Genomic DNA, 27,527 nt, shown 5'->3' with positions numbered 1-27,527 from the left:
AGTAAAACAATTTGATATCGACCTTAAGATGTGGTTTCCACCGTGACAAAAGTATGTATTGTCTGAAAGTCCAAAACCACTGAGAATTAATTTTCACCTTCAGACAACACTGTCTTCCTATAAGCTTTGCTGCCCCTTGTGAGGATCGAACTCACGACCTTCAGATTATGAGACTGACGCGCTACCTACTGCGCTAACGAAGCAGATTTAATCAACAAATCGAAAGAAAAAATATCGATACCGACCTTCACTTTTTGACAGTGACGTTGTAAGCACCGTGCCAAAATGTATGGTCTGAAAAACCACAACACCTGAGAAAAAAACTATGATTTCATTCTAAAGTAAAACAATTTGATATCGACCTTAAGATGTGGTTTCCACCGTGACAAAAGTATGTATTGTCTGAAAGTCCAAAACCACTGAGAATTTATTTTCACCATCAGTGAACAGTCTTTTTATAAGCTTTGCTGCCCCGTGTGAGAATCGAACTCACGACCTTCAAATTACGAGACTGACGCGCTGCCTGCTGCACCAACGAGGCACATTAAATCGTTAAGTGTAAGAAAAAATATCGATACCGACCTTCAGATTTTGACGCTGACGTTGTAAGCACCGTGCCAAAATGTATGGTCTGAAAGTCCACAAAACCTGAGAAAAAAACTATGATTTCATTCGAAAGTAAGAAATATAGATATCGACCTTAAGATGTGGTATCCACCGAAACAAAAGTATGTATTGTCTGAAAGTCCAAAACATCTGAGAATTAATTGTCACTTATTCTTCAGACAACACTTTCTTTTTAAAATCTTTGCTGCCCCGTGTGAGGATCTAACTCACGACCTTCAGATTATGAGACTGACGCGCTGCATGCTGCACCAACGAGGCACATTAAAGCATTAAGTGTAAGAAAAAATATAGATACCGACCTTCAGATTTTGACAGTGACGTTGTAAGCACCGTGCCAAAATGTATGGTCTGAAAGTCCACAACACCTAAGAAAAAAACAATGATTTCATTCTAAAGTAAAAATATAGATATGGATACCGACCTTCAGATTTTGACAGTGACGTTGTAAGCACCGTGACAAAAGTATGTATCGTCTGAACGTCCAATTCCACTGAGAATTAATTTTCACTTCATCTTCAGAAAACACTGTTTTTTTAAAAGCTTTGCTGCCCCGTGTGAGGATCGAACTCACGACCTTCAGATTATGAGACTGACGCACTGCCTGCTGCGCCAACGAGGCACTTTTAAACATTAAGCGTAAAGAAAAAATATCGATAACGACTTTCACTTTTTGACAGTGACGTTGTAAGCACCGTGCCAAAATGTATGGTCTGAAAAACCACAACACCTGAGAAAAAAACAATGATTTCATTCTAAAGTAAAAAATATAGATATCGACGTTAAGATGTGGTATCCACTGTGACAAAAGTATATATTGTCTGGAAGTCCAAAACCACTGAGAATTAATTTTCACTTCATCTTCAGCCAACACTTTCTTATTTAAAGCTTTGCTGCCCCGTGTGAGGATCGAACTCACGACCTTCAGATTATGAGACTGAGGCGCTACCTACTGTGCTAACGAGGCACATCTAATCAACAATTCGAAAGAGAAAATTATCAATACCGACCTTCACTTTTTGACAGTGACGTTGTAAGCACCGTGCCAAAATGTATGGTCTGAAAAACCACAACACCTGAGAAAAAAACAATGATTTCATTCTAAAGTAAAACAATTTGATATCGACCTTTAGATGTGGTTTCCACCGTGACAAAAGTATGTATTGTCTGAAAGTCCAAAACCACTGAGAATTAATTTTCACCTTCAGACAACACTGTCGTTTTATAAGCTTTGCTGCCCCGTGTGAGGATCGAACTCACGACCTTCAGATTATGAGACTGACGCGCTGCCTGCTGCGCCAACGAGGCACTTCTAAACATTAAGCGTAAAGAAAAAATATCGATAACGACCTTCAGATTTTGACAGTGACGTTGTCAGCACCGTGCCAAAATGTATGGTCTGAAAGTCCACATCACCTGAGAAAAAAAATATGATTTCATTCTAAAGTAAAAAATATAGATATCGACCTTAAGATGTGGTATCCACTGTGACAAAAGTATGTATTGTCTGAAAGTCCAAAACAACTGAGAATTAATTTTCACTTCATCTTCAGACAACACTGTCTTTTTAAAAGCTTTGCTGCCCCGTGTGAGGATCGAACTCACGACCTTCAGATTATGAGACTGACGCGCTACCTACTGCGCTAACGAAGCACATTTAATCGACAAATCGAAAGAAAAAAATATCAATACCGACCTTCACTTTTTGACAGTGACGTTGTAAGCACCGTGCCAAAATGTATGGTCTGAAAAACCACAACACCTGAGAAAAAAACAATGATTTCATTCTAAAGTAAAACAATTTGATATCGACCTTAAGATGTGGTTTCCACCGTGACAAAAGTATGTATTGTCTGAAAGTCCAAAACATCTGAGAATTAAATTTCACTTCATCTTCAGAGAACACTTTCTTTTTAAAATCTTTGCTGCCCCGTGTGAGGATCGAACACGCGACCTTCAGATTATGAGACTGACGCGCTACCTACTGCGCTAACGAAGCACATTTAATCAACAAATCTAAAGAAAAAATTATCGATACCGACCTCCACTTTTTGACAGTGACGTTGTAAGCACCGTGCCAAAATGTATGGTCTGAAAAACCACAACACCTGAGAAAAAAACTATGATTTCATTCTAAAGTAAAACAATTTGATATCGACCTTAAGATGTGGTTTCCACCGTGACAAAAGTATGTATTGTCTGAAAGTCCAAAACCACTGAGAATTTATTTTCACCATCAGACAACAGTCTTTTTATAAGCTTTGCTGCCCCGTGTGAGAATCGAACTCACGACCTTCAAATTATGAGACTGCCGCGCTGCCTGCTGCACCAACGAGGCACATTAAATCGTTAAGTGTAAGAAAAATATCGATACCGACCTTCAGATTTTGACGCTGACGTTGTAAGCACCGTGCCAAAATGTATGGTCTGAAAGTCCACAACACCTGAGAAAAAAACTATGATTTCATTCGAAAGTAAGAAATATAGATATCGACCTTAAGATGTGGTATCCACCGAAACAAAAGTATGTATTGACTGAAAGTCCAAAACATCTGAGAATTAATTGTCACTTATTCTTCAGAGAACACTTTCTTTTTAAAATCTTTGCTGCCCCGTGTGAGGATCTAACTCACGACCTTCAGATTATGATACTGACGCGCTACCTACTGCGCTAACGAAGCACATTTAATCATGAAATCGAAAGAAAAAATTATCGATACCGACCTTCACTTTTTGACAGTGACGTTGTAAGCACCGTGCCAAAATGTATGGTCTGAAAAACCACAACACCTGAGAAAAAAACTATGATTTCATTCTAAAGTAAAAAATATAGATATCGACCTTAAGATGTGGTATCCACTGTGACAAAAGTATGTATTGTCTGGAAGTCCAAAACCACTGAGAATTAATTTTCACTTCATCTTCAGACAACACTTTCTTATTAACAGCATTGCTGCCCCGTGTGAGGATCGAACTAACGACCTTCAGATTATGAGACTGAGGCGCTACCTACTGCGCTAACGAGGCACATCTAATCAAAAATTCGAAAGAGAAAATTATCAATACCGACCTTCACTTTTTGACAGTGACGTTGTAAGCACCGTGCCAAAATGTATGGTCTGAAAAACCACAACACCTGAGAAAAAAACAATGATTTCATTCTAAAGTAAAAAATATAGATATCGACCTTAAGATGTGGTATCCACTGTGACAAAAGTATGTATTGTCTGAAAGTCCGAAACAACTGAGAATTAATTTTCACTTCATCTTCGGACAACACTGTCTTTTTAACAGCTTTGCTGCCCCGTGTGAGGATGTAACTCACGACCTTCAGATTATGAGACTGATGCGCTGCCTGCTGCACCAACGAGGCACATTAAATCATTAAGTGTAAGAAAAATATCGATACCGACCTTCAGATTTTGACAGAGACGTTGTAAGCACCGTGCCAAAATGTATGGTCTGAAAGTCCACATCACCTGAGAAAAAAACAATGATTTCATTCTAAAGTAAAAAATATAGATATCGACCTTAAGATGTGGTATCCACTGTGACAAAAGTATGTATTGTCTGAAAGTCCAAAACAACTGAGAATTAATTTTCCCTTCATTTTCAGACAACACTGTTTTTTTAAAAGCTTTGCTGCCCCGTGTGAGGATCGAACTCACGACCTTCAAATTATGAGACTGACGCGCTACCTACTGCGCTAACGAAGCACATTTAATCAACAAATCGAAAGAAAAGATTATCGATACCGACCTTCACTTTTTGACAGTGACGTTGTAAGCACCGTGCCAAAATGTATGGTCTGAAAAACCACAACACCTGAGAAAAAAACTATGATTTCATTCTAAAGTAAAACAATTTGATATCGACCTTAAGATGTGGTTTCCACCGTGACAAAAGTATGTATTGTCTTAAAGTCCAAAACCACTGAGAATTAATTTTCACTCTCAGACAACAGTCTTTTTATAAGCTTTGCTGCCCCTTGTGAGGATGGAACTCACGACCTTCAGATTATGAGACTGACTCGCTGCCTGCTGCACCAACGAGGCAAATGAAATCATTTAGTGTAAGAAAAAATATCGATACCGACCTTCAGATTTTGACAGTGACGTTGTAAGCACCGTATCAAAATGTATGGTCTGAAAAACCACAACACCTGAGAAAAAAATTATGATTTCATTCTAAAGTAAAACAATTTGATATCGACCTTAAGATGTGGTTTCCACCGTGACAAAAGTATGTATTGTCTGAAAGTCCAAAACCACTGAGAATTAATTTTCACCTTCAGACAACACTGTCTTCCTATAAGCTTTGCTGCCCCTTGTGAGGATCGAACTCACGACCTTCAGATTATGAGACTGACGCGCTACCTACTGCGCTAACGAAGTAGATTTAATCAACAAATCGAAAGAAAAAATATCGATACCGACCTTCACTTTTTGACAGTGACGTTGTAAGCACCGTGCCAAAATGTATGGTCTGAAAAACCACAACACCTGAGAAAAAAACTATGATTTCATTCTAAAGTAAAACAATTTGATATCGACCTTAAGATGTGGTTTCCACCGTGACAAAAGTATGTATTGTCTGAAAGTCCAAAACCACTGAGAATTTATTTTCACCATCAGTGAACAGTCTTTTTATAAGCTTTGCTGCCCCGTGTGAGAATCGAACTCACGACCTTCAAATTACGAGACTGACGCGCTGCCTGCTGCACCAACGAGGCACATTAAATCGTTAAGTGTAAGAAAAATATCGATACCGACCTTCAGATTTTGACGCTGACGTTGTAAGCACCGTGCCAAAATGTATGGTCTGAAAGTCCACATCACCTGAGAAAAAAAATATGATTTCATTCTAAAGTAAAAAATATAGATATCGACCTTAAGATGTGGTATCCACTGTGACAAAAGTATGTATTGTCTGAAAGTCCAAAACAACTGAGAATTAATTTTCACTTCATCTTCAGACAACACTGTCTTTTTAAAAGCTTTGCTGCCCCGTGTGAGGATCGAACTCACGACCTTCAGATTATGAGACTGACGCGCTACCTACTGCGCTAACGAAGCACATTTAATCGACAAATCGAAAGAAAAAATATCAATACCGACCTTCACTTTTTGACAGTGACGTTGTAAGCACCGTGCCAAAATGTATGGTCTGAAAAACCACAACACCTGAGAAAAAAACAATGATTTCATTCTAAAGTAAAACAATTTGATATCGACCTTAAGATGTGGTTTCCACCGTGACAAAAGTATGTATTGTCTGAAAGTCCAAAACCACTGAGAATTTATTTTCACCATCAGACAACAGTCTTTTTATAAGCTTTGCTGCCCCGTGTGAGAATCGAACTCACGACCTTCAAATTATGAGACTGCCGCGCTGCCTGCTGCACCAACGAGGCACATTAAATCGTTAAGTGTAAGAAAAATATCGATACCGACCTTCAGATTTTGACGCTGACGTTGTAAGCACCGTGCCAAAATGTATGGTCTGAAAGTCCACAACACCTGAGAAAAAAACTATGATTTCATTCGAAAGTAAGAAATATAGATATCGACCTTAAGATGTGGTATCCACCGAAACAAAAGTATGTATTGACTGAAAGTCCAAAACATCTGAGAATTAATTGTCACTTATTCTTCAGAGAACACTTTCTTTTTAAAATCTTTGCTGCCCCGTGTGAGGATCTAACTCACGACCTTCAGATTATGATACTGACGCGCTACCTACTGCGCTAACGAAGCACATTTAATCATGAAATCGAAAGAAAAAATTATCGATACCGACCTTCACTTTTTGACAGTGACGTTGTAAGCACCGTGCCAAAATGTATGGTCTGAAAAACCACAACACCTGAGAAAAAAACTATGATTTCATTCTAAAGTAAAAAATATAGATATCGACCTTAAGATGTGGTATCCACTGTGACAAAAGTATGTATTGTCTGAAAGTCCGAAACAACTGAGAATTAATTTTCACTTCATCTTCGGACAACACTGTCTTTTTAACAGCTTTGCTGCCCCGTGTGAGGATGTAACTCACGACCTTCAGATTATGAGACTGACGCGCTGCCTGCTGCACCAACGAGGCACATTAAATCATTAAGTGTAAGAAAAAATATCGATACCGACCTTCAGATTTTGACAGAGACGTTGTAAGCACCGTGCCAAAATGTATGGTCTGAAAGTCCACATCACCTGAGAAAAAAACAATGATTTCATTCTAAAGTAAAAAATATAGATATCGACCTTAAGATGTGGTATCCACTGTGACAAAAGTATGTATTGTCTGAAAGTCCAAAACAACTGAGAATTAATTTTCCCTTCATTTTCAGACAACACTGTTTTTTTAAAAGCTTTGCTGCCCCGTGTGAGGATCGAACTCACGACCTTCAAATTATGAGACTGACGCGCTACCTACTGCGCTAACGAAGCACATTTAATCAACAAATCGAAAGAAAAGATTATCGATACCGACCTTCACTTTTTGACAGTGACGTTGTAAGCACCGTGCCAAAATGTATGGTCTGAAAAACCACAACACCTGAGAAAAAAACTATGATTTCATTCTAAAGTAAAACAATTTGATATCGACCTTAAGATGTGGTTTCCACCGTGACAAAAGTATGTATTGTCTTAAAGTCCAAAACCACTGAGAATTAATTTTCACTCTCAGACAACAGTCTTTTTATAAGCTTTGCTGCCCCTTGTGAGGATGGAACTCACGACCTTCAGATTATGAGACTGACTCGCTGCCTGCTGCACCAACGAGGCAAATGAAATCATTTAGTGTAAGAAAAATATCGATACCGACCTTCAGATTTTGACAGTGACGTTGTAAGCACCGTATCAAAATGTATGGTCTGAAAAACCACAACACCTGAGAAAAAAATTATGATTTCATTCTAAAGTAAAACAATTTGATATCGACCTTAAGATGTGGTTTCCACCGTGACAAAAGTATGTATTGTCTGAAAGTCCAAAACCACTGAGAATTAATTTTCACCTTCAGACAACACTGTCTTCCTATAAGCTTTGCTGCCCCTTGTGAGGATCGAACTCACGACCTTCAGATTATGAGACTGACGCGCTACCTACTGCGCTAACGAAGTAGATTTAATCAACAAATCGAAAGAAAAAAATATCGATACCGACCTTCACTTTTTGACAGTGACGTTGTAAGCACCGTGCCAAAATGTATGGTCTGAAAAACCACAACACCTGAGAAAAAAACTATGATTTCATTCTAAAGTAAAACAATTTGATATCGACCTTAAGATGTGGTTTCCACCGTGACAAAAGTATGTATTGTCTGAAAGTCCAAAACCACTGAGAATTTATTTTCACCATCAGTGAACAGTCTTTTTATAAGCTTTGCTGCCCCGTGTGAGAATCGAACTCACGACCTTCAAATTACGAGACTGACGCGCTGCCTGCTGCACCAACGAGGCACATTAAATCGTTAAGTGTAAGAAAAAATATCGATACCGACCTTCAGATTTTGACGCTGACGTTGTAAGCACCGTGCCAAAATGTATGGTCTGAAAGTCCACAAAACCTGAGAAAAAAACTATGATTTCATTCGAAAAAAAGAAATATAGATATCGACCTTAAGATGTGGTATCCACCGAAACAAAAGTATGTATTGTCTGAAAGTCCAAAACATCTGAGAATTAATTGTCACTTATTCTTCAGACAACACTTTCTTTTTAAAGTCTTTGCTGCCCCGTGTGAGGATCTAACTCACGACCTTCAGATTATGAGACTGACGCGCTGCATGCTGCACCAACGAGGCACATTAAAGCATTAAGTGTAAGAAAAAATATAGATACCGACCTTCAGATTTTGACAGTGACGTTGTAAGCACCGTGCCAAAATGTATGGTCTGAAAGTCCACAACACCTAAGAAAAAAACAATGATTTCATTCTAAAGTAAAAAATATAGATATGGATACCGACCTTCAGATTTTGACAGTGACGTTGTAAGCACCGTGACAAAAGTATGTATCGTCTGAACGTCCAATTCCACTGAGAATTAATTTTCACTTCATCTTCAGAAAACACTGTTTTTTTGAAAGCTTTGCTGCCCCGTGTGAGGATCGAACTCACGACCTTCAGATTATGAGACTGACGCACTGCCTGCTGCGCCAACGAGGCACTTTTAAACATTAAGCGTAAAGAAAAAATATCGATAACGACTTTCACTTTTTGACAGTGACGTTGTAAGCACCGTGCCAAAATGTATGGTCTGAAAAACCACAACACCTGAGAAAAAAACTATGATTTCATTCTAAAGTAAAACAATTTGATATCGACCTTAAGATGTGGTTTCCACCGTGACAAAAGTATGTATTGTCTTAAAGTCCAAAACCACTGAGAATTAATTTTCACTCTCAGACAACAGTCTTTTTATAAGCTTTGCTGCCCCTTGTGAGGATGGAACTCACGACCTTCAGATTATGAGACTGACTCGCTGCCTGCTGCACCAACGAGGCAAATGAAATCATTTAGTGTAAGAAAAAATATCGATACCGACCTTCAGATTTTGACAGTGACGTTGTAAGCACCGTATCAAAATGTATGGTCTGAAAAACCACAACACCTGAGAAAAAAATTATGATTTCATTCTAAAGTAAAACAATTTGATATCGACCTTAAGATGTGGTTTCCACCGTGACAAAAGTATGTATTGTCTGAAAGTCCAAAACCACTGAGAATTAATTTTCACCTTCAGACAACACTGTCTTCCTATAAGCTTTGCTGCCCCTTGTGAGGATCGAACTCACGACCTTCAGATTATGAGACTGACGCGCTACCTACTGCGCTAACGAAGCAGATTTAATCAACAAATCGAAAGAAAAAATATCGATACCGACCTTCACTTTTTGACAGTGACGTTGTAAGCACCGTGCCAAAATGTATGGTCTGAAAAACCACAACACCTGAGAAAAAAACTATGATTTCATTCTAAAGTAAAACAATTTGATATCGACCTTAAGATGTGGTTTCCACCGTGACAAAAGTATGTATTGTCTGAAAGTCCAAAACCACTGAGAATTTATTTTCACCATCAGTGAACAGTCTTTTTATAAGCTTTGCTGCCCCGTGTGAGAATCGAACTCACGACCTTCAAATTACGAGACTGACGCGCTGCCTGCTGCACCAACGAGGCACATTAAATCGTTAAGTGTAAGAAAAATATCGATACCGACCTTCAGATTTTGACGCTGACGTTGTAAGCACCGTGCCAAAATGTATGGTCTGAAAGTCCACAAAACCTGAGAAAAAACTATGATTTCATTCGAAAGTAAGAAATATAGATATCGACCTTAAGATGTGGTATCCACCGAAACAAAAGTATGTATTGTCTGAAAGTCCAAAACATCTGAGAATTAATTGTCACTTATTCTTCAGACAACACTTTCTTTTTAAAATCTTTGCTGCCCCGTGTGAGGATCTAACTCACGACCTTCAGATTATGAGACTGACGCGCTGCATGCTGCACCAACGAGGCACATTAAAGCATTAAGTGTAAGAAAAATATAGATACCGACCTTCAGATTTTGACAGTGACGTTGTAAGCACCGTGCCAAAATGTATGGTCTGAAAGTCCACAACACCTAAGAAAAAAACAATGATTTCATTCTAAAGTAAAAAATATAGATATGGATACCGACCTTCAGATTTTGACAGTGACGTTGTAAGCACCGTGACAAAAGTATGTATCGTCTGAACGTCCAATTCCACTGAGAATTAATTTTCACTTCATCTTCAGAAAACACTGTTTTTTAAAAGCTTTGCTGCCCCGTGTGAGGATCGAACTCACGACCTTCAGATTATGAGACTGACGCACTGCCTGCTGCGCCAACGAGGCACTTTTAAACATTAAGCGTAAAGAAAAAATATCGATAACGACTTTCACTTTTTGACAGTGACGTTGTAAGCACCGTGCCAAAATGTATGGTCTGAAAAACCACAACACCTGAGAAAAAACAATGATTTCATTCTAAAGTAAAAAATATAGATATCGACGTTAAGATGTGGTATCCACTGTGACAAAAGTATATATTGTCTGGAAGTCCAAAACCACTGAGAATTAATTTTCACTTCATCTTCAGACAACACTTTCTTATTTAAAGCTTTGCTGCCCCGTGTGAGGATCGAACTCACGACCTTCAGATTATGAGACTGAGGCGCTACCTACTGTGCTAACGAGGCACATCTAATCAACAATTCGAAAGAGAAAATTATCAATACCGACCTTCACTTTTTGACAGTGACGTTGTAAGCACCGTGCCAAAATGTATGGTCTGAAAAACCACAACACCTGAGAAAAAAACAATGATTTCATTCTAAAGTAAAACAATTTGATATCGACCTTTAGATGTGGTTTCCACCGTGACAAAAGTATGTATTGTCTGAAAGTCCAAAACCACTGAGAATTAATTTTCACCTTCAGACAACACTGTCGTTTTATAAGCTTTGCTGCCCCGTGTGAGGATCGAACTCACGACCTTCAGATTATGAGACTGACGCGCTGCCTGCTGCGCCAACGAGGCACTTCTAAACATTAAGCGTAAAGAAAAAATATCGATAACGACCTTCAGATTTTGACAGTGACGTTGTAAGCACCGTGCCAAAATGTATGGTCTGAAAGTCCACATCACCTGAGAAAAAAAATATGATTTCATTCTAAAGTAAAAAATATAGATATCGACCTTAAGATGTGGTATCCACTGTGACAAAAGTATGTATTGTCTGAAAGTCCAAAACAACTGAGAATTAATTTTCACTTCATCTTCAGACAACACTGTCTTTTTAAAAGCTTTGCTGCCCCGTGTGAGGATCGAACTCACGACCTTCAGATTATGAGACTGACGCGCTACCTACTGCGCTAACGAAGCACATTTAATCGACAAATCGAAAGAAAAAAATATCAATACCGACCTTCACTTTTTGACAGTGACGTTGTAAGCACCGTGCCAAAATGTATGGTCTGAAAAACCACAACACCTGAGAAAAAAACAATGATTTCATTCTAAAGTAAAACAATTTGATATCGACCTTAAGATGTGGTTTCCACCGTGACAAAAGTATGTATTGTCTGAAAGTCCAAAACATCTGAGAATTAAATTTCACTTCATCTTCAGAGAACACTTTCTTTTTAAAATCTTTGCTGCCCCGTGTGAGGATCGAACTCGCGACCTTCAGATTATGAGACTGACGCGCTACCTACTGCGCTAACGAAGCACATTTAATCAACAAATCTAAAGAAAAATTATCGATACCGACCTCCACTTTTTGACAGTGACGTTGTAAGCACCGTGCCAAAATGTATGGTCTGAAAAACCACAACACCTGAGAAAAAAACTATGATTTCATTCTAAAGTAAAACAATTTGATATCGACCTTAAGATGTGGTTTCCACCGTGACAAAAGTATGTATTGTCTGAAAGTCCAAAACCACTGAGAATTTATTTTCACCATCAGACAACAGTCTTTTTATAAGCTTTGCTGCCCCGTGTGAGAATCGAACTCACGACCTTCAAATTATGAGACTGCCGCGCTGCCTGCTGCACCAACGAGGCACATTAAATCGTTAAGTGTAAGAAAAAATATCGATACCGACCTTCAGATTTTGACGCTGACGTTGTAAGCACCGTGCCAAAATGTATGGTCTGAAAGTCCACAACACCTGAGAAAAAAACTATGATTTCATTCGAAAGTAAGAAATATAGATATCGACCTTAAGATGTGGTATCCACCGAAACAAAAGTATGTATTGACTGAAAGTCCAAAACATCTGAGAATTAATTGTCACTTATTCTTCAGAGAACACTTTCTTTTTAAAATCTTTGCTGCCCCGTGTGAGGATCTAACTCACGACCTTCAGATTATGATACTGACGCGCTACCTACTGCGCTAACGAAGCACATTTAATCATGAAATCGAAAGAAAAAATTATCGATACCGACCTTCACTTTTTGACAGTGACGTTGTAAGCACCGTGCCAAAATGTATGGTCTGAAAAACCACAACACCTGAGAAAAAAACTATGATTTCATTCTAAAGTAAAAAATATAGATATCGACCTTAAGATGTGGTATCCACTGTGACAAAAGTATGTATTGTCTGGAAGTCCAAAACCACTGAGAATTAATTTTCACTTCATCTTCAGACAACACTTTCTTATTAACAGCATTGCTGCCCCGTGTGAGGATCGAACTAACGACCTTCAGATTATGAGACTGAGGCGCTACCTACTGCGCTAACGAGGCACATCTAATCAAAAATTCGAAAGAGAAAATTATCAATACCGACCTTCACTTTTTGACAGTGACGTTGTAAGCACCGTGCCAAAATGTATGGTCTGAAAAACCACAACACCTGAGAAAAAAACAATGATTTCATTCTAAAGTAAAACAATTTGATATCGACCTTAAGATGTGGTTTCCACCGTGACAAAAGTATGTATTGTCTGAAAGTCCAAAACCACTGAGAATTAATTTTCACCTTCAGACAACACTGTCGTTTTATAAGCTTTGCTGCCCCGTGTGAGGATCGAACTCACGACCTTCAGATTATGAGACTGACGCGCTGCCTGCTGCGCCAACGAGGCACTTCTAAACATTAAGCGTAAAGAAAAAATATCGATAACGACCTTCAGATTTTGACAGTGACGTTGTAAGCACCGTGCCAAAATGTATGGTCTGAAAGTCCACATCACCTGAGAAAAAAATATGATTTCATTCTAAAGTAAAAAATATAGATATCGACCTTAAGATGTGGTATCCACTGTGACAAAAGTATGTATTGTCTGAAAGTCCAAAACAACTGAGAATTAATTTTCACTTCATCTTCAGACAACACTGTCTTTTTAAAAGCTTTGCTGCCCCGTGTGAGGATCGAACTCACGACCTTCAGATTATGAGACTGACGCGCTACCTACTGCGCTAACGAAGCACATTTAATGGACAAATCGAAAGAAAAAATATCAATACCGACCTTCACTTTTTGACAGTGACGTTGTAAGCACCGTGCCAAAATGTATGGTCTGAAAAACCACAACACCTGAGAAAAAAACAATGATTTCATTCTAAAGTAAAACAATTTGATATCGACCTTAAGATGTGGTTTCCACCGTGACAAAAGTATGTATTGTCTGAAAGTCCAAAACATCTGAGAATTAAATTTCACTTCATCTTCAGAGAACACTTTCTTTTTAAAATCTTTGCTGCCCCGTGTGAGGATCGAACTCGCGACCTTCAGATTATGAGACTGACGCGCTACCTACTGCGCTAACGAAGCACATTTAATCAACAAATCTAAAGAAAAAATTATCGATACCGACCTCCACTTTTTGACAGTGACGTTGTAAGCACCGTGCCAAAATGTATGGTCTGAAAAACCACAACACCTGAGAAAAAAACTATGATTTCATTCTAAAGTAAAACAATTTGATATCGACCTTAAGATGTGGTTTCCACCGTGACAAAAGTATGTATTGTCTGAAAGTCCAAAACCACTGAGAATTTATTTTCACCATCAGACAACAGTCTTTTTATAAGCTTTGCTGCCCCGTGTGAGAATCGAACTCACGACCTTCAAATTACGAGACTGACGCGCTGCCTGCTGCACCAACGAGGCACATTAAATCGTTAAGTGTAAGAAAAAATATCGATACCGACCTTCAGATTTTGACGCTGACGTTGTAAGCACCGTGCCAAAATGTATGGTCTGAAAGTCCACAACACCTGAGAAAAAAACTATGATTTCATTCGAAAGTAAGAAATATAGATATCGACCTTAAGATGTGGTATCCACCGAAACAAAAGTATGTATTGTCTGAAAGTCCAAAACATCTGAGAATTAATTGTCACTTATTCTTCAGAGAACACTTTCTTTTTAAAATCTTTGCTGCCCCGTGTGAGGATCTAACTCACGACCTTCAGATTATGATACTGACGCGCTACCTACTGCGCTAACGAAGCACATTTAATCATGAAATCGAAAGAAAAAATTATCGATACCGACCTTCACTTTTTGACAGTGACGTTGTAAGCACCGTGCCAAAATGTATGGTCTGAAAAACCACAACACCTGAGAAAAAAACTATGATTTCATTCTAAAGTAAAACAATTTGATATCGACCTTAAGATGTGGTTTCCACCGTGACAAAAGTATGTATTGTCTGAAAGTCCAAAACCAGCGAGAATTAATTTTCACCTTCAGAAAACACAGTTTTTTTAAAAGCTTTGCTGCCCCGTGTGAGGATCGAACTCACGACCTTCAGATTATGAGACTGACGCGCTGCCTGCTGCGCCAACGAGGCACTTTTAAACATTAAGCGTAAAGAAAAAATATCGATAAAGACTTTCACTTTTTGACAGTGACGTTGTAAGCACCGTGCCAAAATGTATGGTCTGAAAAACCACAACACCTGAGAAAAAAACAATGATTTCATTCTAAAGTAAAAAATATAGATATCGACCTTAAGATGTGGTATCCACTGTGACAAAAGTATATATTGTCTGAAAGTCCAAAACCAGTGAGAATTAATTTTCACCTTCAGACAACACTGTCTTTCTATAAGCTTTGCTGCCCCGTGTGAGGATCGAACTCACGACCTTCAGACTATGAGACTGACGCACTGCCTGCTGCGCCAACGAGGCACTTTTAAACATTGAGAGTAAAGAAAAAATATCGATAACGACCTTCACATTTTGACAGTGACGTTGTAAGCACCGTGCCAAAATGTATGGTCTGAAAGTCCACATCACCTGAGAAAAAAACAATGATTTCATTCTAAAGTAAAAAATATAGATATGGATTCCGACCTTCAGATTTTGACAGTGACGTTGTAAGCACCGTGACAGAAGTATGTATCGTCTGAACGTCCAATACCACTGAGAATTAATTTTCACTTCATCTTCAGAAAACACTGTTTTTTTAAAAGCTTTGCTGCCCCGTGTGAGGATCGAACTCACGACCGTCAGATTATGAGACTGACGCCCTGCCTGCTGCGCCAACGAGGCACTTTTAAACATTAAGCGTAAAGAAAAAATATCGATAACGACTTTCCCTTTTTGACAGTGACCTTGTAAGCACCGTGGCAAAATGTATGGTCTGAAAAACCACAACACCTGAGAAAAAAACAATGATTTCATTCTAAAGTAAAACAATTTGATATCGACCTTAAGATGTGGTTTCCACCGTGACAAAAGTATGTATTGTCTGAAAGTCCAAAACCACTGAGAATTAATTTTCACCTTCAGACAACAGTGTCTTTTTAGAAGCTTTGCTGCCCCATGTGAGGATCGAACTCACGACCTTCAGATTATGAGACTGACGCGCTGCCTGCTGCGCCAACGAGGGACTTCTAAACATCAAGCGTAAAGAAAAAATATCGATAACGACCTTCAGATTTTGACAGTGACGTTGTAAGCACCGTGCCAAAATGTATGGTCTGAAAGTCCACATCACCTGAGAAAAAAAATATGATTTCATTCTAAAGTAAAAAATATAGATATCGACCTTAAGATGTGGTATCCACTGTGACAAAAGTATGTATTGTCTGAAAGTCCAAAACAACTGAGAATTAATTTTCACTTCATCTTCAGACAACACTGTCTTTTTAAAAGCCTTTCTGCCCCGTGGGAGGATCGAACTCACGACGTTCAGATTATGAGAGTGACGCGCTACCTACTGCGCTAACGAAGCACATTTAATCGACAAATCCAAAGAAAAAAATATCAATACCGACCTTCACTTTTTGACAGTGACGTTGTAAGCACCGTGCCAAAAAGTATGGTCTGAAAAACCACAACACCTGAGAAAAAAACAATGATTTCATTCTAAAGTAAAACAATTTGATATCGACCTTAAGATGTGGTTTCCACCGTGACAAAAGTATGTATTGTCTGAAAGTCCAAAACATCTGAGAATTAAATTTCACTTCATCTTCAGAGAACACTTTCTTTTTAAAATCTTTGCTGCCCCGTGTGAGGATCGAACTCACGACCTTCAGATTATGAGACTGACGCGCTACCTACTGCGCTAACAAAGCACATTTAATCAACAAATCTAAAGAAAAAATTATCGATACCGACCTTCACTTTTTGACAGTGACGTTGTAAGCACCGTGCCAAAATGTATGGTCTGAAAAACCACAACACCTGAGAAAAAAACTATGATTTCATTCTAAAGTAAAACAATTTGATATCGACCTTAAGATGTGGTTTCCACCGTGACAAAAGTATGTATTGTCTGAAAGTCCAAAACCACTGAGAATTTATTTTCACCATCAGAGAACAGTCTTTTTATAAGCTTTGCTGCCCCGTGTGAGAATCGAACTCACGACCTTCAAATTACGAGACTGACGCGCTGCCTGCTGCACCAACGAGGCACATTAAATCTTTAAGTGTAAGAAAAAATATCGATACCGACCTTCAGATTTTGACGCTGACGTTGTAAGCACCGTGCCAAAATGTATGGTCTGAAAGTCCACAACACCTGAGAAAAAAACTATGATTTCATTCGAAAGTAAGAAATATAGATATCGACCTTAAGATGTGGTATCCACCGAAACAAAAGTATGTATTGTCTGAAAGTCCAAAACATCTGAGAATTAATTGTCACTTATTCTTCAGACAACACTTTCTTTTTAAAATCTTTGCTGCCCCGTGTGAGGATCTAACTCACGACCTTCAGATTATGAGACTGACGCGCTGCATGCTGCACCAACGAGGCACATTAAAGCATTAAGTGTAAGAAAAAATATAGATACCGACCTTCAGATTTTGACAGTGACGTTGTAAGCACCGTGCCAAAATGTATGGTCTGAAAGTCCACAACACCTAAGAAAAAAACAATGATTTCATTCTAAAGTAAAAAATATAGATATGGATACCGACCTTCAGATTTTGACAGTGACGTTGTAAGCACCGTGACAAAAGTATGTATCGTCTGAACGTCCAATTCCACTGAGAATTAATTTTCACTTCATCTTCAGAAAACACTGTTTTTTTTAAAATCTTTGCTGCCCCGTGTGAGGATCGAACTCACGACCTTCAGATTATGAGACTGACGCACTGCCTGCTGCGCCAACGAGGCACTTTTAAACATTAAGCGTAAAGAAAAAATATCGATAACGACTTTCACTTTTTGACAGAGACGTTGTAAGCACCGTGCCAAAATGTATGGTCTGAAAAACCACAACACCTGAGAAAAAAACAATGATTTCATTCTAAAGTAAAAAATATAGATATCGACGTTAAGATGTGGTATCCACTGTGACAAAAGTATATATTGTCTGGAAGTCCAAAACCACTGAGAATTAATTTTCACTTCATCTTCAGACAACACTTTCTTATTAAAAGCTTTGCTGCCCCGTGTGAGGATCGAACTCACGACCTTCAGATTATGAGACTGACGCGCTACCTACTGCGCTAACGAAGCACATCTAATCGACAAATCGAAAGAAAAAAATATCGATACCGACCTTCACTTTTTGACAGTGACGTTGTAAGCACCGTGCCAAAAGGTATGGTCTGAAAAACCACAACACCTGAGAAAAAAACAATGATTTCATTCTAAAGTAAAAAATATAGATATCGACGTTAAGATGTGGTATCCACTGTGACAAAAGTATATATTGTCTGAAAGTCCAAAACCAGTGAGAATTAATTTTCACCTTCAGACAACACTGTCTTTATATAAGCTTTGCTGCCCCGTGTGAGGATCGAACTCACGACCTTCAGACTATGAGACTGACGCACTGCCTGCTGCGCCAACGAGGCACTTTTAAACTTTGAGCGTAAAGAAAAAATATCGATAACGACCTTCAGATTTTGACAGTGACGTTGTAAGCACATTGCCAAAATGTATGGTCTGAAAGTCCACATCACCTGAGAAAAAAACAATGATTTCATTCTAAAGTAAAAAATATAGATATGGATTCCGACCTTCAGATTTTGACAGTGACGTTGTAAGCACCGTGACAAAAGTATGTATCGTCTGAACGTCCAATACCACTGAGAATTAATTTTCACTTCATCTTCAGAAAACACTGTTTTTTTAAAAGCTTTGCTGCCCCGTGTGAGGATCGAACTCACGACCTTCAGATTATGAGACTGACGCCCTGCCTGCTGCGCCAACGAGGCACTTTTAAACATTAAGCGTAAAGAAAAAATATCGATAACGACTTTCCCTTTTTGACAGTGACCTTGTAAGCACCGTGGCAAAATGTATGGTCTGAAAAACCACAACACCTGAGAAAAAAACAATGATTTCATTCTAAAGTAAAACAATTTGATATCGACCTTAAGATGTGGTTTCCACCATGACAAAAGTATGTATTGTCTGAAAGTCCAAAACCACTGAGAATTAATTTTCACCTTCAGACAACACTGTCTTTTTATAAGCTTTGCTGCCCTGTGTGAGGATCGAACTCACGACCTTCAGATTATGAGACTGACGTGCTGCCTGCTGCGCCAATGAGGGACTTCTAAACATTAAGCGTAAAGAAAAAATATCGATAACGACCTTCAGATTTTGACAGTGACGTTGTAAGCACCGTGCCAAAATGTATGGTCTGAAAGTCCACAACACCTGAGAAAAAAACAATGATTCCATTCTAAAGTAAAACAATTTGATATCGACCTTAAGATGTGGTTTCCACCGTGACAAAAGTATGTATTGTCTGAAAGTCCAAAACATCTGAGAATTAAATTTCACTTCATCTTCAGAGAACACTTTCTTTTTAAAATCTTTGCTGCCCCGTGTGAGGATCGAACTCACGACCTTCAGATTATGAGACTGACGCGCTACCTACTGCGCTAACAAAGCACATTTAATCAACAAATCTAAAGAAAAATTATCGATACCGACCTTCACTTTTTGACAGTGACGTTGTAAGCACCGTGCCAAAATGTATGGTCTGAAAAACCACAACACCTGAGAAAAAAACTATGATTTCATTCTAAAGTAAAACAATTTGATATCGACCTTAAGATGTGGTTTCCACCGTGACAAAAGTATGTATTGTCTGAAAGTCCAAAACCACTGAGAATTTATTTTCACCATCAGAGAACAGTCTTTTTATAAGCTTTGCTGCCCCGTGTGAGAATCGAACTCACGACCTTCAAATTACGAGACTGACGCGCTGCCTGCTGCACCAACGAGGCACATTAAATCTTTAAGTGTAAGAAAAAATATCGATACCGACCTTCAGATTTTGACGCTGACGTTGTAAGCACCGTGCCAAAATGTATGGTCTGAAAGTCCACAACACCTGAGAAAAAAACTATGATTTCATTCGAAAGTAAGAAATATAGATATCGACCTTAAGATGTGGTATCCACCGAAACAAAAGTATGTATTGTCTGAAAGTCCAAAACATCTGAGAATTAATTGTCACTTATTCTTCAGACAACACTTTCTTTTTAAAATCTTTGCTGCCCCGTGTGAGGATCTAACTCACGACCTTCAGATTATGAGACTGACGCGCTGCATGCTGCACCAACGAGGCACATTAAAGCATTAAGTGTAAGAAAAAATATAGATACCGACCTTCAGATTTTGACAGTGACGTTGTAAGCACCGTGCCAAAATGTATGGTCTGAAAGTCCACAACACCTAAGAAAAAACAATGATTTCATTCTAAAGTAAAAAATATAGATATGGATACCGACCTTCAGATTTTGACAGTGACGTTGTAAGCACCGTGACAAAAGTATGTATCGTCTGAACGTCCAATTCCACTGAGAATTAATTTTCACTTCATCTTCAGAAAACACTGTTTTTTAAAAGCTTTGCTGCCCCGTGTGAGGATCGAACTCACGACCTTCAGATTATGAGACTGACGCACTGCCTGCTGCGCCAACGAGGCACTTTTAAACATTAAGCGTAAAGAAAAATATCGATAACGACTTTCACTTTTTGACAGTGACGTTGTAAGCACCGTGCCAAAATGTATGGTCTGAAAAACCACAACACCTGAGAAAAAAACAATGATTTCATTCTAAAGTAAAAAATATAGATATCGACGTTAAGATGTGGTATCCACTGTGACAAAAGTATATATTGTCTGGAAGTCCAAAACCACTGAGAATTAATTTTCACTTCATCTTCAGACAACACTTTCTTATTAAAAGCTTTGCTGCCCCGTGTGAGGATCGAACTCACGACCTTCAGATTATGAGACTGACGCGCTACCTACTGCGCTAACGAAGCACATATAATCGACAAATCGAAAGAAAAAAATATCGATACCGACCTTCACTTTTTGACAGTGACGTTGTAAGCACCGTGCCAAAAGGTATGGTCTGAAAAACCACAACACCTGAGAAAAAAACAATGATTTCATTCTAAAGTAAAAAATATAGATATCGACGTTAAGATGTGGTATCCACTGTGACAAAAGTATATATTGTCTGAAAGTCCAAAACCAGTGAGAATTAATTTTCACCTTCAGACAACACTGTCTTTCTATAAGCTTTGCTGCCCCGTGTGAGGATCGAACTCACGACCTTCAGACTATGAGACTGACGCACTGCCTGCTGCGCCAACGAGGCACTTTTAAACATTGAGCGTAAAGAAAAAATATCGATAACGACCTTCAGATTTTGACAGTGACGTTGTAAGCACCGTGCCAAAATGTATGGTCTGAAAGTCCACATCACCTGAGAAAAAAACAATGATTTCATTCTAAAGTAAAAAATATAGATATGGATTCCGACCTTCAGATTTTGACAGTGACGTTGTAAGCACCGTGACAAAAGTATGTATCGTCTGAACGTCCAATACCACTGAGAATTAATTTTCACTTCATCTTCAGAAAACACTGTTTTTTTAAAAGCTTTGCTGCCCCGTGTGAGGATCGAACTCACGACCTTCAGATTATGAGACTGACGCCCTGCCTGCTGCGCCAACGAGGCACTTTTAAACATTAAGCGTAAAGAAAAAATATCGATAACGACTTTCCCTTTTTGACAGTGACCTTGTAAGCACCGTGGCAAAATGTATGGTCTGAAAAACCACAACACCTGAGAAAAAAACAATGATTTCATTCTAAAGTAAAACAATTTGATATCGACCTTAAGATGTGGTTTCCACCATGACAAAAGTATGTATTGTCTGAAAGTCCAAAACCACTGAGAATTAGTTTTCACCTTCAGACAACACTGTCTTTTTATAAGCTTTGCTGCCCCGTGTGAGGATCGAACTCACGACCTTCAGATTATGAGACTGACGTGCTGCCTGCTGCGCCAATGAGGGACTTCTAAACATTAAGCGTAAAGAAAAAATATCGATAACGACCTTCAGATTTTGACAGTGACGTTGTAAGCACCGTGCCAAAATGTATGGTCTGAAAGTCCACATCACCTGAGAAAAAAAATATGATTTCATTCTAAAGTAAAAAATATAGATATCGACCTTAAGATGTGGAATCCACCGTGACAAAAGTATGTATTGTCTGAAAGTCCAAAACATCTGAGAATTAAATTTCACTTCATCTTCAGAGAACACTTTCTTTTTAAAATCTTTGCTGCCCCGTGTGAGGATCGAACTCACGACCTTCAGATTATGAGACTGACGCGCTACCTACTGCGCTAACAAAGCACATTTAATCAACAAATCTAAAGAAAAAATTATCGATACCGACCTTCACTTTTTGACAGTGACGTTGTAAGCACCGTGCCAAAATGTATGGTCTGAAAAACCACAACACCTGAGAAAAAAACTATGATTTCATTCTAAAGTAAAACAATTTGATATCGACCTTAAGATGTGGTTTCCACCGTGACAAAAGTATGTATTGTCTGAAAGTCCAAAACCACTGAGAATTTATTTTCACCATCAGAGAACAGTCTTTTTATAAGCTTTGCTGCCCCGTGTGAGAATCGAACTTACGACCTTCAAATTACGAGACTGACGCGCTGCCTGCTGCACCAACGAGTCACATTAAATCGTTAAGTGTAAGAAAAAATATCGATACCGACCTTCAGATTTTGACGCTGACGTTGTAAGCACCGTGCCAAAATGTATGGTCTGAAAGTCCACAACACCTGAGAAAAAAACTATGATTTCATTCGAAAGTAAGAAATATAGATATCGACCTTAAGATGTGGTATACACCGAAACAAAAGTATGTATTGTCTGAAAGTCCAAAACATCTGAGAATTAATTGTCACTTATTCTTCAGACAACACTTTCTTTTTAAAATCTTTGCTGCCCCGTGTGAGGATCTAACTCACGACCTTCAGATTATGAGACTGACGCGCTGCATGCTGCACCAACGAGGCACATTAAAGCATTAAGTGTAAGAAAAATATAGATACCGACCTTCAGATTTTGACAGTGACGTTGTAAGCACCGTGCCAAAATGTATGGTCTGAAAGTCCACAACACCTAAGAAAAAAACAATGATTTCATTCTAAAGTAAAAAATATAGATATGGATACCGACCTTCAGATTTTGACAGTGACGTTGTAAGCACCGTGACAAAAGTATGTATCGTCTGAACGTCCAATTCCACTGAGAATTAATTTTCACTTCATCTTCAGAAAACACTGTTTTTTTAAAAGCTTTGCTGCCCCGTGTGAGGATCGAACTCACGACCTTCAGATTACGAGACTGACGCGCTACCTACTGCGCTAACGAGGCACATCTAATCAACAAATCTAAAGAAAAAAATATCAATACCGACCTTCACTTTTTGACAGACGTTGTAAGCACCGTGCCAAAATGTATGGTCTGAAAAACCACAACACCTGAGAAAAAAACAATGATTTCATTCTAAAGTAAAACAATTTGATATCGACCTTAAGATGTGGTTTCCACCGTGACAAAAGTATGTATTGTCTGAAAGTCCAAAACCACTGAGAATTAATTTTCACCTTGAGACAACACTGTCTTTTTATAAGGTTTGCTGCCCCGTGTGAGGATCGAACTCACAACCTTCAGCTTATGAGACTGACGCGCTACCTACTTCGCTAACGAAGCACATTTAATCAACAAATCGAAAGAAAAAATTAGCGATACCGACCTTCACTTTTTGACAGTGACGTTGTAAGCACCGTGCCAAAATGTATGGTCTGAAAGTCCACAATACCTGAGAAAAAACTATGATTTCATTCTAAAGTAAAAAATATAGATATCGACCTTAAGATGTGGTATCCACCGTGACAAAAGTATGTATTGTCTGAAAGTCCAAAACATCTGAGAATTAATTTTCACTTCATCTTCAGAGAACACTTTCTTTTTAAATCTTTGCTGCCCCATGTGAGGATCGAACTCGCGAGCTTCAGATTATGAGACTGACGCGCTACCTACTGCGCTAACGAAGCACATTTAATAAACAAATCGAAAGAAAAAAATATCGATACCGACCTTCACTTTTTGACAGTGACGTTGTAAGCACCGTGCCAAAATGTATGGTCTGAAAAACCACAACACCTGAGAAAAAAACAATGATTTCATTCTAAAGTAAAACAATTTGATATCGACCTTAAGATGTGGTTTCCACCGTGACAAAAGTATGTATTGTGTGAAAGTCCAAAACCACTGAGAATTAATTTTCACATTCAGACAACACTCTCTTTTTATAAGCTTTGCTGCCCCGTGTGAGGATCGAAAACATGACCTTCAGATTATGAGACTGACGCGGTGCCTGCTGCGCCCACGAGGCACTTTTAATAATTAAGCGTAAAGAAAAAATATCGATAACGACCTTCAGATTTTGACAGTGACGTTGTAAGCACCGTGCCAAAATGTATGGTCTGAAAGTCCACATCACATGAGAAAAAAACAATGATTTCATTCTAAAGGATAAAATATAGATATGGATACCGACCTTCAGATTTTGACAGTGACGTTGTAAGCATCGTGACAAAAGTATGTATCGTCTGAACGTCCAATACCACTGAGAATTAATTTTCACTTCATCTTCAGAAAACACTGTTTTTTTAAAAGCTTTGCTGCCCCGTGTGATGATCGAACTCACTACCTTCAGATTATGAGACTGACGCGCTGCCTGCTGCGCCAACGAGGCACTTTTAAACATTAAGCGTAAAGAAAAAATATCGATAACGACCTTCACTTTTTGACAGTGACGTTGTAAGCACCGTGCCAAAATGTATGGTCTGAAAAACCACAACACCTGAGAAAAAAACAATGATTTCATTCTAAAGTAAAACAATTTGATATCGACCTTAAGATGTGGTTTCCACCGTGACAAAAGTATGTATTGTCTGAAAGTCCAAAACATCTGAGAATTAATTTTCACTTCATCTTCAGAGAACACTTTCTTTTTAAATCTTTGCTGCCCCATGTGAGGATCGAACTCGCGAGCTTCAGATTATGAGACTGACGCGCTACCTACTGCGCTAACGAAGCACATTTAATAAACAAATCGAAAGAAAAAAATATCGATACCGACCTTCACTTTTTGACAGTGACGTTGTAAGCACCGTGCCAAAATGTATGGTCTGAAAAACCACAACACCTGAGAAAAAAACAATGATTTCATTCTAAAGTAAAACAATTTGATATCGACCTTAAGATGTGGTTTCCACCGTGACAAAAGTATGTATTGTGTGAAAGTCCAAAACCACTGAGAATTAATTTTCACATTCAGACAACAGTCTCTTTTTATAAGCTTTGCTGCCCAGTGTGAGGATCGAACTCACGACCTTCAAATTACGAGACTGACGCGCTGCCTGCTGCACCAACGAGGCACATTAAATCGTTAAGTGTAAGAAAAAATATCGATACCGACCTTCAGATTTTGACACTGACGTTGTAAGCACCGTGCCAAAATGTATGGTCTGAAAGTCCACAACACCTGAGAAAAAAACTATGATTTCATTCGAAAGTAAGAAATATAGATATCGACCTTAAGATGTGGTATCCACCGAAACAAAAGTATGTATTGTCTGAAAGTCCAAAACATCTGAGAATTAATTGTCACTTATTCTTCAGACAACACTTTCTTTTTAAAATCTTTGCTGCCCCGTGTGAGGATCTAACTCACGACCTTCAGATTATGAGACTGACGCGCTGCATGCTGCACCAACGAGGCACTTTTAAACATTAAGCGTAAAGAAAAAATATCGATAACGACTTTCACTTTTTGACAGTGACGTTGTAAGCACCGTGCCAAAATGTATGGTCTGAAAAACCACAACACCTGAGAAAAAAACTATGATTTCATTCTAAAGTAAAAAATATAGATATCGACCTTAAGATGTGGTATCCACTGTGACAAAAGTATGTATTGTCTGGAAGTCCAAAACCACTGAGAATTAATTTTCACTTCATCTTCAGACAACACTTTCTTATTAACAGCATTGCTGCCCCGTGTGAGGATCGAACTCACGACCTTCAGATTAAGAGACTGAGGCGCTACCTACTGCGCTAACGAGGCACATCTAATCAACAATTCGAAAGAGAAAATTATCAATACCGACCTTCACTTTTTGACAGTGACGTTGTAAGCACCGTGCCAAAATGTATGGTCTGAAAAACCACAACACCTGAGAAAAAAACAATGATTTCATTCTAAAGTAAAACAATTTGATATCGACCTTAAGATGTGGTTTCCACCGTGACAAAAGTATGTATTGTGTGAAAGTCCAAAGCCACTGAGAATTAATTTTCACCTTCAGACAACACTGTCTTTTTATAAGCTTTGCTGCCCCGTGTGAGGATCGAACTCACGACCTTCAGATTATGAGACTGACGCACTGCCTGCTGCGCCAACGAGGCACTTTTAAACATTGAGCGTAAAGAAAAAATATCGATAACGACCTTCAGATTTTGACAGTGACGTTGTAAGCACCGTGCCAAAATGTATGGTCTGAAAGTCCACAACACCTGAGAAAAAAACTATGATTTCATTCGAAAGTAAGAAATATAGATATCGACCTTAAGATGTGGTATCCACCGAAACAAAAGTATGTATTGTCTGAAAGTCCAAAACATCTGAGAATTAATTGTCACTTATTCTTCAGACAACACTTTCTTTTTAAAATCTTTGCTGCCCCGTGTGAGGATCTAACTCACGACCTTCAGATTATGATACTGACGCGCTACCTACTGCGCTAACGAAGTACATTTAATCATGAAATCGAAAGAAAAAATTATCGATACCGACCTTCACTTTTTGACAGTGACGTTGTAAGCACCGTGCCAAAATGTATGGTCTGAAAAACCACAACACCTGAGAAAAAAACTATGATTTCATTCTAAAGTAAAACAATTTGATATCGACCTTAAGATGTGGTTTCCACCGTGACAAAAGTATGTATTGTCTGAAAGTCCAAAACCACTGAGAATTAATTTTCACCATCAGACAACAGTCTTTTTATAAACTTTGCTGCCCAGTGTGAGGATCGAACTCACGACCTTCAAATTACAAGACTGACGCGCTGCCTGCTGCACCAACGAGGCACATTAAATCGTTAAGTGTAAGAAAAAATATCGATACCGACCTTCAGATTTTGACACTGACGTTGTAAGCACCGTGCCAAAATGTATGGTCTGAAAGTCCACAACACCTGAGAAAAAAACTATGATTTCATTCGAAAGTAAGAAATATAGATATCGACCTTAAGATGTGGTATCCACCGAAACAAAAGTATGTATTGTCTGAAAGTCCAAAACATCTGAGAATTAATTGTCACTTATTCTTCAGACAACACTTTCTTTTTAAAATCTTTGCTGCCCCGTGTGAGGATCTAACTCACGACCTTCAGATTATGAGACTGACGCGCTGCATGCTGCACCAACGAGGCACATTAAAGCATTAAGTGTAAGAAAAAATATAGATACCGACCTTCAGATTTTGACAGTGACGTTGTAAGCACCGTGCCAAAATGTATGGTCTGAAAG

General features: G+C 38.6%; 24 non-coding genes across 24 annotated transcripts; all 24 read right to left on the bottom strand.

Annotated features, from left to right (window-relative positions):
• Positions 1–468: 468 nt before the first annotated feature.
• trnat-cgu (transfer RNA threonine (anticodon CGU)) lies at positions 469–541 on the bottom strand. The gene has a single exon. It is a non-coding gene; the product is annotated as a tRNA-Thr (tRNA).
• Positions 542–1,859: 1,318 nt separating this feature from the next.
• On the bottom strand, positions 1,860–1,932 carry trnam-cau (transfer RNA methionine (anticodon CAU)). The gene has a single exon. It is a non-coding gene; the product is annotated as a tRNA-Met (tRNA).
• A 272-nt stretch (positions 1,933–2,204) lies between these two features.
• trnam-cau (transfer RNA methionine (anticodon CAU)) lies at positions 2,205–2,277 on the bottom strand. The gene has a single exon. It is a non-coding gene; the product is annotated as a tRNA-Met (tRNA).
• A 1,990-nt stretch (positions 2,278–4,267) lies between these two features.
• Positions 4,268–4,340, bottom strand: trnam-cau (transfer RNA methionine (anticodon CAU)). Its single transcript has one exon. It is a non-coding gene; the product is annotated as a tRNA-Met (tRNA).
• A 943-nt stretch (positions 4,341–5,283) lies between these two features.
• Positions 5,284–5,356, bottom strand: trnat-cgu (transfer RNA threonine (anticodon CGU)). Its single transcript has one exon. It is a non-coding gene; the product is annotated as a tRNA-Thr (tRNA).
• A 270-nt stretch (positions 5,357–5,626) lies between these two features.
• Positions 5,627–5,699, bottom strand: trnam-cau (transfer RNA methionine (anticodon CAU)). The gene has a single exon. It is a non-coding gene; the product is annotated as a tRNA-Met (tRNA).
• A 2,314-nt stretch (positions 5,700–8,013) lies between these two features.
• trnat-cgu (transfer RNA threonine (anticodon CGU)) lies at positions 8,014–8,086 on the bottom strand. Its single transcript has one exon. It is a non-coding gene; the product is annotated as a tRNA-Thr (tRNA).
• Positions 8,087–9,734: 1,648 nt separating this feature from the next.
• trnat-cgu (transfer RNA threonine (anticodon CGU)) lies at positions 9,735–9,807 on the bottom strand. Its single transcript has one exon. It is a non-coding gene; the product is annotated as a tRNA-Thr (tRNA).
• Positions 9,808–11,121: 1,314 nt separating this feature from the next.
• Positions 11,122–11,194, bottom strand: trnam-cau (transfer RNA methionine (anticodon CAU)). The gene has a single exon. It is a non-coding gene; the product is annotated as a tRNA-Met (tRNA).
• A 272-nt stretch (positions 11,195–11,466) lies between these two features.
• On the bottom strand, positions 11,467–11,539 carry trnam-cau (transfer RNA methionine (anticodon CAU)). Its single transcript has one exon. It is a non-coding gene; the product is annotated as a tRNA-Met (tRNA).
• Positions 11,540–13,181: 1,642 nt separating this feature from the next.
• Positions 13,182–13,254, bottom strand: trnam-cau (transfer RNA methionine (anticodon CAU)). The gene has a single exon. It is a non-coding gene; the product is annotated as a tRNA-Met (tRNA).
• A 271-nt stretch (positions 13,255–13,525) lies between these two features.
• trnam-cau (transfer RNA methionine (anticodon CAU)) lies at positions 13,526–13,598 on the bottom strand. Its single transcript has one exon. It is a non-coding gene; the product is annotated as a tRNA-Met (tRNA).
• A 611-nt stretch (positions 13,599–14,209) lies between these two features.
• trnat-cgu (transfer RNA threonine (anticodon CGU)) lies at positions 14,210–14,282 on the bottom strand. Its single transcript has one exon. It is a non-coding gene; the product is annotated as a tRNA-Thr (tRNA).
• A 612-nt stretch (positions 14,283–14,894) lies between these two features.
• On the bottom strand, positions 14,895–14,967 carry trnam-cau (transfer RNA methionine (anticodon CAU)). Its single transcript has one exon. It is a non-coding gene; the product is annotated as a tRNA-Met (tRNA).
• A 1,661-nt stretch (positions 14,968–16,628) lies between these two features.
• On the bottom strand, positions 16,629–16,701 carry trnam-cau (transfer RNA methionine (anticodon CAU)). Its single transcript has one exon. It is a non-coding gene; the product is annotated as a tRNA-Met (tRNA).
• Positions 16,702–16,967: 266 nt separating this feature from the next.
• trnat-cgu (transfer RNA threonine (anticodon CGU)) lies at positions 16,968–17,040 on the bottom strand. The gene has a single exon. It is a non-coding gene; the product is annotated as a tRNA-Thr (tRNA).
• A 979-nt stretch (positions 17,041–18,019) lies between these two features.
• Positions 18,020–18,092, bottom strand: trnam-cau (transfer RNA methionine (anticodon CAU)). Its single transcript has one exon. It is a non-coding gene; the product is annotated as a tRNA-Met (tRNA).
• A 1,316-nt stretch (positions 18,093–19,408) lies between these two features.
• trnam-cau (transfer RNA methionine (anticodon CAU)) lies at positions 19,409–19,481 on the bottom strand. The gene has a single exon. It is a non-coding gene; the product is annotated as a tRNA-Met (tRNA).
• Positions 19,482–19,746: 265 nt separating this feature from the next.
• trnat-cgu (transfer RNA threonine (anticodon CGU)) lies at positions 19,747–19,819 on the bottom strand. Its single transcript has one exon. It is a non-coding gene; the product is annotated as a tRNA-Thr (tRNA).
• A 975-nt stretch (positions 19,820–20,794) lies between these two features.
• On the bottom strand, positions 20,795–20,867 carry trnam-cau (transfer RNA methionine (anticodon CAU)). The gene has a single exon. It is a non-coding gene; the product is annotated as a tRNA-Met (tRNA).
• Positions 20,868–22,183: 1,316 nt separating this feature from the next.
• On the bottom strand, positions 22,184–22,256 carry trnam-cau (transfer RNA methionine (anticodon CAU)). The gene has a single exon. It is a non-coding gene; the product is annotated as a tRNA-Met (tRNA).
• Positions 22,257–23,227: 971 nt separating this feature from the next.
• Positions 23,228–23,300, bottom strand: trnat-cgu (transfer RNA threonine (anticodon CGU)). The gene has a single exon. It is a non-coding gene; the product is annotated as a tRNA-Thr (tRNA).
• A 1,999-nt stretch (positions 23,301–25,299) lies between these two features.
• trnat-cgu (transfer RNA threonine (anticodon CGU)) lies at positions 25,300–25,372 on the bottom strand. Its single transcript has one exon. It is a non-coding gene; the product is annotated as a tRNA-Thr (tRNA).
• Positions 25,373–27,013: 1,641 nt separating this feature from the next.
• trnat-ugu (transfer RNA threonine (anticodon UGU)) lies at positions 27,014–27,086 on the bottom strand. The gene has a single exon. It is a non-coding gene; the product is annotated as a tRNA-Thr (tRNA).
• Positions 27,087–27,527: the final 441 nt, after the last annotated feature.

The sequence above is a fragment of the Salmo salar genome, chromosome ssa02 (genome assembly GCF_905237065.1).
Source record: "Salmo salar chromosome ssa02, Ssal_v3.1, whole genome shotgun sequence".
Classification (NCBI taxonomy): Eukaryota; Metazoa; Chordata; class Actinopteri; order Salmoniformes; family Salmonidae; genus Salmo; species Salmo salar.
The sequence above is the reverse complement of the archived record's forward strand: the minus strand, read 5'-3'. Positions and strand labels throughout refer to the sequence as shown.